General features: G+C 35.3%; 1 protein-coding gene and 1 long non-coding RNA gene across 3 annotated transcripts in view; one reads left to right on the top strand and one right to left on the bottom strand.

The window, feature by feature from the left end:
* Positions 1-12,363, bottom strand: part of LOC149580709 (uncharacterized) — a 220,731-nt gene that overhangs the window by 111,598 nt on the left and 96,770 nt on the right. Inside the window, exon 4 of the long non-coding RNA XR_016354137.1 lies at positions 7,318-7,838. This is a non-coding gene — a long non-coding RNA (uncharacterized LOC149580709). Of the gene's footprint in view, positions 7,839-12,363 lie in introns of the transcript that reaches the window.
* MLO1 (Seven transmembrane MLO family protein) overlaps positions 1-12,363 on the top strand; it is a 145,615-nt gene that overhangs the window by 48,885 nt on the left and 84,367 nt on the right. The window lies entirely within an intron of this gene.

Raw genomic sequence — 12,363 nt, 5'->3', positions numbered from 1 at the left:
GCGTTCACTTGCCATGAACAAGGTTAAATTTAAAGAAGGTGAATTTGTAAATTCAAACAAGATATCATCATGATAAATGCTGAGGATTGTTGCTATGAAATTCGATGTTATTGTATTTTTTTTTCAGGTTTATTGCATTGAAAAACTCTCCCATAAGAGATACTATTCGACTCTTTTATGATGAATCAGAAAACTATGAAGTAAGAAGAAGATTCTTTAATCATATCATGGATTATTCAGCAAGCTTATAACGTAATCATGGGTAAGAAAGATAATCCTGAGCCTAGCCGGCTGCTATAGAAATAAATAAACATAATGGAATGGTAATCCCATGACCTGTTAATGATTTGGAAATGTTTTGATGATATTGAACTTTCTTCAATCTCTTCAACTGCTTGAGACGTCACCTTCAGTGCTCTCAGCCGAAATTACTTGCACGGCAAGGAATAGATATCGCTCTATTTGTTCAAGTTATTAATTGATATTTGGAGGGGTAAATCACTGTATATTGCTATAAAGTCGGCTAAAGAAATCTGGAAATAAAACTGCAAAAGGAATCTAGAACTATGGAGGTAATGTGTCCAACACTTCTCTTGGCTTCCATATAAAGGAACGAACCATGACTTCTTGGCTCCTACCGGTTACAAAAAGATTATTCACCCATTCGAATTCCAAGTATTAAATCGATTGGAAAAAGAGAGGGAAAAGAAAAGAAATGCTAAATATTAAATTGATTTTCATGCCAAGTGTTAATCGGTTAAAAGCAAGAAATTTAAATGGAAGATATTTAAATGGAAAGAATAGAGTTGGAAGATTATAATTCGAATATTATAATTCAAATGTTATTATATTTTGAATATTATTATAATCTTATATTTATTTATGTACATGTAAATATATTAACAGGGTAACATCACTTTATTAAATTATTATAATAAAATGGTGCCATATCATTTTTATATTTATATGCACGTATATAAATATATCTATTATAATAATAAGGTGAAAGATCATATTAAATCCTTTAAGGTACGTTATATATTTTAACTCAATTATTTATGTTTCTCAAATTATTTATTTAAATAGCTCATTCGGGTCCGACAGATGTATCCTGTTTCAAGTCGTTAGGTTCTCAACCCATCTGCCCAGTGATGGTGATGCTCTTGTGCCTAATTCTTTTCTGATAATGCTTCCACCCCTTGACGTGTTCTCTGCAAGGAAATTCTCCGTAGTTAAATTATATATTATTTAATCATAAATAATCATAGCGGTTAACCATCTTCTCAATTCCATGAATTCATGATAAATGACCAACTAGCTTGTTATCTTTACTTGAAATTATAACGACTAACCATCTTGCCATTTTGCAAGATTATAATGAATTAAACTATCAATTGACTTCATGTAAACATCAACGGCTATATTTTAAATTAGGTCAAAAATTAGGATGTAACATTTGATGCTTGTAAGAAGATATAGATTTTATGACTTCAAATATAATATTGTAATGATAAATAAAAAGCCTTTTGTTTATATTTAAGGCATGGAGATTTAAAGTGTAGTTGATTCGCCATGTATAATAATCTTTAAATTCTGTAAGCAATTTAAATGTCAGATAAGTGGACTAGATCATTTATGGCATTTTAAACTCGATCATCCTAGATGTAGTGAAATATTAAATTGTCTCCATATCCATGTCCAATTTGTCTCCCTATCTTAGGAGTTAAAGTGCAATCTGGTATAGTTTTAATTTGCATATATATACTTGATCGGTCACATCTAGATTATTAAATTGTGTCTAGTTTAAGTGCATAGAACTTTATAAAGTTGTACATGATAACCTTCATTGTAGTTGACTCTGTTGCCTGAAAAAGCAAAGGCACTAGTCTTTTGAACCATTGAAGTATTATTATTTTATTTATATTTGAAGTTAGAAAATCTATATCTTCCTTCTTACAAGCATCAAATTCATTATTGATAAATATTATACAAAACATTCATTCAATTCAAACATTCAACATTCAATCTCATTTTAATTGAGTTTGAAGACCTTGCCAACTGGAGAACTCGCAAAGCTTAAATTCACTATAGAAAAGCCTTGAACCAAGCAGTTAGCGTTTGAGGTGAAGGTTTACCTGCCTAGGTGTAGCAAAGCCTGAAGTGCAGGTGAATTAAAGTCATTCCCGTTCATTGGCCATAACTAATTGAGAAATCCTATTGGAGAAGTGTTAAGCTCTTGGATTTCCAATCTATGGTTTTGGGAACCAATAGATTCCTATTTTGCAGTTACCCAAACAATCTAGTTTCACAGACCAGAGATATTTTCAAAATACACTTTGTTGGAAGTAAGAACCCGAAATATCAACAAATCAACATTTTCCTCGAAAGAGGTGGCGACTTTATTCAATAAAGTTTTATTTGGTAGCTCTGCTAAGGGAGAAGACTCAAAAGGAGATTGTGGATAGTTTCTTCAATTGTATCGATCATTTTAAAGAAAGCCTTTTATTCTAGATGGCATTAGGCCATTGGATTTCAGCAATTTTTATTATGAGCTTAGCAAGTTATCCCCAAAACTTTCACAACTTCTACCAAAGTTCCATGGAGAAGGGGATGAATCAACACTTCAATATTTGGATTGTTTTATATATTCACACAAGATTATGAGATCGATGCAAAAGATTAGGTGATGAAATTATTTGTCAGGACATTGAAAGACAATGCGAGACAAGCATATGAATCATTACCTTCACAAAGTATCTCATCTTGGAAAGAGTTTGAACAATGGTTCCTAAGTGGATTTCATGATGCAAGCGAGGAAGATGAGATGTGTTATGAATAGTGTGAAAATCAAAATTGCAACATGGAAGATCTTGACATGTCTCCACTTGATGCCTTTTTTAGTTTGGAGAGATTTGAAGGGGAGTCTTTGGCGCATTTGTACATGAGGATGACAAACATTTATCATGAGATACCATTAGACATCATACCCCCATACATGGAATTTATAAAGAATTTTTTTGAATTGGGAGTCTCATTAAGTGACCCCGATCTGAAGCTTCTTTTTCAGATATTAGAAGCTGATGGAGAGGAAGACAGATATATCAAAGAGCTACAAGAACAAAATGATCTTTGAGACTTGAATGGAGAAGAAATTTGTGGACAATCCGAGGAAGAATCCATCCATGATGATACTTATATGCCAACATATGACAGTGAATATGAAAATGAGGAAGAGGATTCTGTCAGTGTGGAAGAAATTTCAGCCTTGTTAGATCTAGAATATTAGAAACATGTTGAAAGAAATGGTCCAATTTTTTCTCAATTCACCATTGTGAGCAAGTTGATGGGTTAGTGCATTCTCAAGGGGTACTAGATGAAGGAGATGGTAATTCACATGAATCATATGGTGAAGATGAAATAGAATTGCATACAATATATGGACAGGAGGAAGTTTCAGGAGATAATGAAGACATTAGTCTTGTTGATGACACATTTGATGGTCCAGATGAAAGTTCTCATGATAGTATGCCTGAATTTTCTATGTTCTTGAATCCATTGTTTGAAGGGGATCTTCTATACAGTCAAATCCATCTGCATCATGATGAGGATAGCATGTCTAATGATATTTTTGAAGTTGATAAAACTCATGATATGTACTCAGAAGGTGAAACATCTCTTAGTTCATCCTATGAGCAGGAAGCACATCAAACATGTGAAGGTGAGGTGAAGTCAGATATGTGTGGTTTTGAAAAATTTCCAAGTGTCCCGTTTGATCAAATTCTTGATAAATATCTTATGAATGTGAGCTATCATCAAAACCTTAATGTGAGGAGAAGAAATGTCTTGAGTATGTTGATGGATCAGATTGCATGCAAGGAGACATTCAAGCAGAAAAGATTAATCTGGATGTTTGTATGATTGATCAAATACATGACCCAAGGGATATTCCATTCAACAAAGACCGGATTGATCAAACGGAATCAACAAGTATTGTCCATAAGGATGATGCATCTAATTCAGCAAGAAATCAAATGTTGGGGTCAAATGATTATGAAATAGGTTCCTTTTCAGATACTCCTATTGATAAGGGAAGGGCAAATTCTGATCCTAAGCAAATGATGAAGGGAGTTAGTACTGTGATCAGGAGATCCAAAGTGTTATATGATCAAAATCGGGTGTTTAATAGAGGAAAGGATTGATGTTCACTTTTTGGGTGGCCTGGGGTCACCCAATTTCACCTTGCATCATGTTGAGCACGGATGCTCGGTCTGCTCCTCCAAAGATAGCTGGATTCTCATCATGCCCACAAGCGGCATATGTCCTCAACAAGAGCCACTGATGGAGCCCTATTTTTTGCAAAATTAGGGCCTCCATTTGAGCATTCTCTCAAATCTTTTGTTCTATAATCCATTCTATACTTTTATTCACATATGTGTAGTAAGGGCAGAACTTAATGACCTTGTCATATAACACTGAAACGATCATACAAGTCAGTGTTTTTGCACACCTGTTTTCTCCAGCATGATATGAAGGTGAAGTGATTATACTATACCCAGAACTGGGTCACATGAGCATTATGTCCAGAAATTTTGAGCCTCAACCAAAAAAAGGCAAGATTGAGATATACAATTGGGAGAAAATAAACAAGTTCAAACAGAGTTGAATACGATGCTAAATATTAAAGTCATCGGGTGTTGAGAGTCAAGATAGAAAAATAAAAAACAGGAAGATGAATAGCAATTCCATTCCTCATATAACATATAGCATTGATATGGGGAAAATATCTTTAAAATCTAGATGGATCAAATCAGTTGTGACTAGCAGCAATATAAATACATAAAAATTCCGGGAAAGCGATGCACATTATTACAGCAAGCTTATAAAAGACCAAGGACTGTTTGGTCATACTATGAAAAAAAATAGCGAATGCATAGAGAAACTACTCTGTGGAGTTGAACAAACTCAGAATAATCATGCATTTTATAACCAAGATTGGGGGTGTTGCGTATGTGCAGCAGTCTGATAATAAAGGGATAATAATATTAAAAGTTTTGGCATATACTGACAAATACCTGAAATTGAAGGTTATGAGGAAGAGCAGCATCGCACGACAGGCTTCACAGTTATAAAGATATGAAAATTGGAAATCTCGTGAAGTCACTGGAGGTTATCGTGCATATGCGATGGAGAATTTACGGCAAACAATAACCATGTCAAAACATCATGCTAGTTAATGATGAAATGGCAGTGACAACAGTGATACTATTATCAGATGGGCTATAATGAGTCTGTAAACAAACCATATCTAAATATGTGTATGAGGAACAAAGCCACAATGGATTTGACTTCAGACGGAAATTAATTGTTGTTGTTTTTTCAGTAGTGAGGAAGGTTGAGCGATTAATCTCAGTGATTAATTGATATGAACCAAGTTGTTTTACTCTCACCAATAGAAGGACATTCAAAGACTATAAAAGATTGTGACTTGGAGTTAATTCATGCAGTTTGCATGTAGAGGCGATTAATTTTCCGTAATGTTTGAAATACATAAGTTGGTCCATAGTTTGATTTGGCAAAAGTTCGGACATTAGACCAATTAAACACCAGATCGATTATCATAAACGGGGTGTGATTTATTTTTATAAGGAAGTGACTGTTCAATTTGAAAAGCTACATTCCTTTAAATATTAGGATATAAATAAGGAGACATTTGTAAACAAAAAACAAGACACATTCCACAAGGAAAAATATTTTACATTCACTTGTAAGGAGGAATAAGGAGCAAAATCTGGCTTTGTAATACAAAATTCAAATATAATATTGTAATGATAAATAAAAAGCCTTTTGTTTATATTTAAGGCATGAAGATTTAAACTGTAGTTGATTCGTCCTTTTAAATCATCTTTAAATTCTGTAAGCAATTTAAATGCCAGATAAGTGGACTGGATCATTTATGGCATTTTAAACTCGATCATCTTAGATATAGTGGAATATTAAATTGTTTCCATATCTATGTCCAGTTTGTCTCCCTACCTTAGGAGTTAAAGTGCAATCTGGACTAGTTTAAAATTACATATATATACTTGATCCGTCGCTTTTCGATTATTACATTGTTTCTAGTTTAAGTGCATAGAACTTTATAAAGTTGTACATGATAATCTTCATTTTAGTTGACTCTGTTGCCGGAATAAGCAAAGGCATTGGTCTTTTGAATCATTGAAGTATTATTATTGTATTTATATTTGAAGTCAAAAAATCTGTATCTTCCTTCTTACAAGCATAAAATCCATTACTAACAAATATTATACAAAACATTAATTCAATTCATTCAATCTCATTTTGATCTAGTTTGAAGACCTTGCTAAACGAAGAACTCACAAAGCTTAAATTCGCTATAGAAAAATTTTGAACCAAGTAGTCAACATTTGAGGTGAAGGTTTATTCGCCTAGCTGTAGTGAAGCCTGAAGTGCAGGGGAATTAAAGTCATTCCTGTTCGCTGGCCATAATTGATTGAGAAATCCTATTGGAGAAGTGGCAATCTCTTGGATTTCCACTCTGTGGTTTTGGGAACCAATAGGAGGTAGGGTGTGTGGGCCAGATCTTCTCGAGGAGATGAAGAATTCATCTGTAAATTGGGTAAAGGGTGAGGGTTTTGCCATCCAACTTGATGCGATCCTTGTTGGTGAGAAGAATATTGGGTAAAATCTTAGAATTACCTAGTGGGGGGGCCCAAAGATATGTTATTCGGATCATTGAGAACTAAGATTTGAAAGAGCTATAGCACAACACTTGTTGATGAGTGTTTAATGACCACACTAACAAAGAATAAAGTGCCAAAGGACACTCTATCCTCTCTTGAGAAAAGATATGGTGTATGCTAAGCCTGTAAAAAGATCACATAGTTGACTTGAGGGTTCCTCTTTTGGCTTGATATATGCTGGTAATTAATGGGAATTATGCTATTCACTCTAGGTTTATCAATATTCTTTGTGAATGATATGACAATGCAAACACTTGATAAGATTCTAACAAAGTTTTGAAAGAAATTGCAAACAGGTTAAGGGTTAGGGATCCTACTCTAATCCTAGAATGCAAGAGATAATGAGTGACTTTATGAACTCTACTAGACTTAGCTTTGTCATCAACTTCCACCAAGCTAGTGCAATCTTTTGAGATAGACCATAGATGTTCAAATCATGAATAACAACACTCTTACCATCAACAGGATCAATGTCAATGAGTAAGCAACAATTTCTTCTATAAGAGATAGAGTATCAATTGTAATGCAGGAGCAAGAAAGAACATCAAAAAAGATGTCGAGAAGTTCAGTATGGAATTATCATCAGACTGGATATGCCATGGCTACAATTAGATCTGATATACAGTGGTGACAGTGTTAACAAGAGACAAAAAAAGATAGCTGAATACACAAAAAAACACTAGTTCCAACCATCGTTGCTACTGCTTTTGTAAATGGGGTGATCCCAACCATCTCCATATTAGGAGACTTGCTCTTGGATGCTATTGCTGCTTTCATTATCATTGCTCCTATAGATGGGATTACCATAGGCATCTCCATAGAAAGAAAAATTCTCTTGAGTACTGTTGAAACCAATACCATGAGTGTCACTAGTCATGTTTGCTTGAGTAACTTGAGAGAGTGTCTTCTTCCACAATATTAGGCCCTTGCTCCTGCTGCCCACCATTTTTATAGGAACTTGTACCAAGTTCTGTAGCTACAAAGTTGGGCAGTTGAATGTCCTCCTTGAAAATGATCATTTTGCCTTCTTTGATAAGACAGGAATCTTTCTCTTGGCTCCTCCAGAATGGCCATGACCTGAAACATTATGTGATAGAGGGTGATTTTTATAGAAAACCCAATAAGGTCCCACTGCCTATGCTGAAAGATTTCCTCATTCCTTTGCTTCCAGATGAACCATAGCACTTCATTAATAAGAGCAAACCAAAAGGCATTAAGCTTAGAATCAAACTTATCAACAAAACAAGCAACTATTTCATGCCAAGACAGACATTGTTTATGCTTCCACTTAACAGGGTTACCAAAAACATAAACCAAATCTTGCAAGCAAAACTGCATTCAAAGAAAAGATGCTTAAATAACTCTAGACAATTACACAAGGAGCATATAATATGTTGTTTTCTCAATAGAGAAAGAAAATAACCAATAACAAGTTTCCGAAGAATCAACAACCACCTAAAGGAAACCTTTTTGGGCTCAACATGAGAATGCCAAAACAAATCAAAGAAAAATTGCCATTTAGTACATGACCAACTAAAGCCCTAGGCTCTATTGATTTTATTAATGATAGCCTTATCATAATTCATCAAATTATAAATCTGCTTCCAAGAAGAATCTCTTAAAAAATTACCATCAGTCCACTTCCCCTGATCAATATACTGGCTAGTGTTGAAGATTTTGCCAGGAAAGAACTTACCAACAACCTTATTAATTTAAGTGTAAGTTTTCTTTTAAGAGGAGGGCAGTTGGAACTTATTTCTAAGAGTTTCCCAAGAACCCATTTGCTTCTCAACTATAATATCTTGCAGCATCAAGATGCCTTTACTCTTCCAGGCTTTAGCAAAACAACATTGAGTAAGGGCAAAGGTTTATTATTTAGAGTAACCCCCCACCATAAAGATCTATCCTTACCACTATACTTACCACTATACCATGGGTACTTACCAACTGCATCCCTAGAGCATAACATATGTCTTACTTGGCTCCAAGCCTTCCACAAAGATAGGAAAACACTAGATCTTGCAACTTTTGTCTTAAAATCTTCCATGACAATATCAATGGTAGGAACCTCAGTCCACTGCTTACCTTTCTTAATCTTGGCTCTTGAGAGATTATTTCTGATCAGCACTTTCCATGACTGATTACCATTTACGGTTTTAATAATCCATTTGGAAGCTAGGGCTATGCCTTGTTAGCGAACATCCCTCATTCCCAGGCCCCCCAACTTCTTAGGAAGACAACACCACTCCCACTTAACACAATGTCTCCTTTTATTACCCATGCCATTAGACCAAAGAAAATCTCTAAGAGAGCCTTTTGAACTACTTGGGCTCTTCCTGCCAAAGAAAGCATATGTGTTTGCCACTTTTTGTGTTTGTTCTCTATTTTGCTATAAATGCTGTTCCACATCTCTTTAAGGGAGGGATTCACAGAGAAATGTATGCCTAGGTATCTCACAATCCTGTGAGGGCCCACCCATTGCCAACATTTATTCAGGATCCAACCAGGGGGGAATCATCCCATCCATTAATAGAAGATTTCATTTGAGAGTTTTTGCTCTAGAGGCTCTACAAAAGAAAAGGAGTCTATCAAGCATATTGTCAAAATTAATCTCTTTTAGTATAATAAACAAGGTTGTGTCATCATCAAACTGCTCTAAGATCAACTCATCATTATTAGGAAGCTTGATACCTTTAAGGATTTTGAGAACATAAAACATAGCATCTTCTGCCAACACAAACAAAGAAGGGGCAAGAGGGCAAACTTGCCTGATAGACCTACCAAAAACAATTGACTCTGAGAGTTCTCTATTGACCTCAATGACAATAGAATCATCTTTGAAAAGAATGTTCACCCATTAGTAGAAGAAGGGAGGAAATCCCATTCTCCTATCACAAATTGCCATTCAATTCTGTCACAGGCATTTTCAAAATCAAGGAGGATCATACTAGCATTCTGCCCACTATCTTTAGCCCATTGCATGGCCTCCCAACTAGTGATCAGGTTTTCAAGAATGTATCTCCCTTTGATTAAGCTAGTCTGTGAAACTGAAACAATATCATTAAGCATATGAGCAGTCCTTCTAGCTAGAAGCCTTGCAATAATCTTATAAGATAAGTTCAAAAGAGTGATTGGTCTCCAGTTTTTAACGTGAGACTTATCCCCTCCTTTAGGTAACAACTTGATCACTCCTCTGTTAATATTTTCACCAAGGGGGCTCACTTCATAGGCCTCATTATATAACTGAAGTAATTCTATAGCAATCCACTCTCTGCTCTTATTATAAAACTCTGCAGGTATAGTGCCAATACCAGGTGACTTACCATTTGCCATGGATATAATAGTGTCCTCAATCTCCTGAATGTCAATGCTCTGGCTAAGAATTTTAACTTGCTCTCTATTGACTTTGTGGGGGATAAATTTCAGGCAATTTCTAAGGCTCTCCACCCTGTCATGGTCCATCTCAGAAGTGAAGAGGACTTTGTAATGATTATGGAGAGCACACATAATCTCTTTGTTGTTACCTGAGGCCATTGTCAATTTGTATAGACTCAATGTTTTCTCTACACTGTTTAGCTTTGACGAGGTTAACGAAATATTTAGACCCTCTATCTCCATCCTTAAGCCAATTGGCCTTGGCTCTAACTTCTTGCCCTTGAATTTTATGATTCTGGATTTTCCTCAATTACATTTTACTGATTTTAGTATTAATCAAATCATTTTCTAGGACAACTTCATTACCTCTTTCTTATAAATCTTTTTCAATTTCATTCAATCTCTTTTGATATATATTCTCTTTCATTCTTTTGTCTTTAGATTCCTTTGTCCCAATGATTTGAAACAACTTCCTCCAAGTATCAAACATAGACTCCCAATTATGCCTAACAGAGCAATTGCCATTGCAGAATTTTGAGAGAACAAATGCATTTCTAATGGCATTATTTGTATCTTCATCATTTAACAGGGAGGTATTTAATTTTTAAGGGCTTTTTCTAATCTTGGGAGTATCCCCCTTATCATGAGCAAGCTGAAAGTTAACAGAGATAAGAGAGTGATCAGAAAGACTAGCCGACATGACATTAATGGGGGATTTCCCTAGATAGTGAAGAAATGGAAAGATAAAGGGATTCAGACCCTATCCAATCTACAATAATTCTTCTGCAATTGACTTGATTGTTTCACCAAGTAAACCAAATACCTTTAAATTTCATGTCTGCAGTTTTCAAGAGGATCCTTGATTTTCAATCTTCTTTTAAATTTGGACCAAAAGAACAACTCATCACCTTTCCATTCATGTCTTATCCCAACCCTCTTATCTCGATAATCCTCAATCATATTAAAGTCTTCCTGTGAAGATCCAGTTGATCTCTGTAAGATTATCAGCTAACCAGTCCCATCGTCTAGATCTATCTCTATAGTCATTTGGAGCATAGATATTGCAAATGCTGACATCAGTGTCCTCATACTTAAAGTTTGCCCAAATAGCCCTATGACAAGAAGAGAAATTGTAAGAAACTAGATTGTCAACCAGGTTGGGACCAATTAATAACGCCACACCCCCGTTTCCTCTTTGGTGACCAGAATATAAACACAGCTTTATCCTAACGAAATTTGAGGGTGTTAAAAGCATGGTACCTAGAGACTTTAATTTCTTGTAAGCATATAATATCTTTATTATGTAACTTATTGCACCATTTTCTCACAATATACTTTCTATCACGCATTTCAAGACCTCTGATGTTCCAACTATGTATATTTAAGTTCATCATTGACTATTAGAGGTGTTGTTAGGCTTACATAGCCTATTGAAGCAGTTTGGAATGACATTGTTCTGCATTTTATTGCTCCTTTCACAATTCTTTCCACTAGCGGTTCCTTCCTTAATTTTTTTTTTTTTTGTTAACTTCTGTAAAGGCTTCCTCACCTTGAGCCTACGGTGCAGCAATACTGAGGTTCGAATCATTCAAAGTCATGGTCTCTGTTTGAATAGGCTTGGAGCTAGGGCAAACATTATTATGAGCTAGGGATAGAGTTGGCCTTATTATTAATCTTTTTATTAGCCAATTGTTGAGCATTCAAAATGGGGGCATTATCATCATTGACTTTCTCTCTACTAACAAGGATATACTGTGGCTTGGAAACAAAAGCGTTTGGAGAACCCTTACCCTCCTCATGATTGGCCATAAGAACAACATAGTCTTCCTCATACAGAGGGTTAGTTAGAGAGACAAATTTTCCCGAATGGTTGTTTGGTAACTCTTCTCCAGAGTTAGGGGCATCATTCTGTTTGTCAACATTCACCCTAGCCATGGACACACTATTTGGTTTTTCTCCACTGTTACTCTTAGCATTATAAATGTTACTATTATTAGGGGGATTATAATTCTCTTGGATATTCTGCAACAAGGGGCAATCTTTATGATTATGGCCATTTAGCTTGCAATGAAAACAAGCCCCCACATCCCCGAGCTTCGATATTTTCCAACAGCAACTATCCTCTTCAATTTTTAAAGAAATTTCATCATGGAACATCAAATCAGGGTTAAGAGACATGAGAGCCCTAGCATTGAGATGCGGTAGGGTAATTTTGGACTACTTAACT

The sequence above is a fragment of the Cupressus sempervirens genome, chromosome 1 (assembly GCF_028749045.1).
Source record: "Cupressus sempervirens isolate cs-2001-9-10 chromosome 1, ASM2874904v1, whole genome shotgun sequence".
NCBI lineage: Eukaryota > Viridiplantae > Streptophyta > Pinopsida > Cupressales > Cupressaceae > Cupressus > Cupressus sempervirens.
Note: the sequence above shows the minus strand (reverse complement) of the source record. Positions and strands in the feature narration are given on the sequence as shown.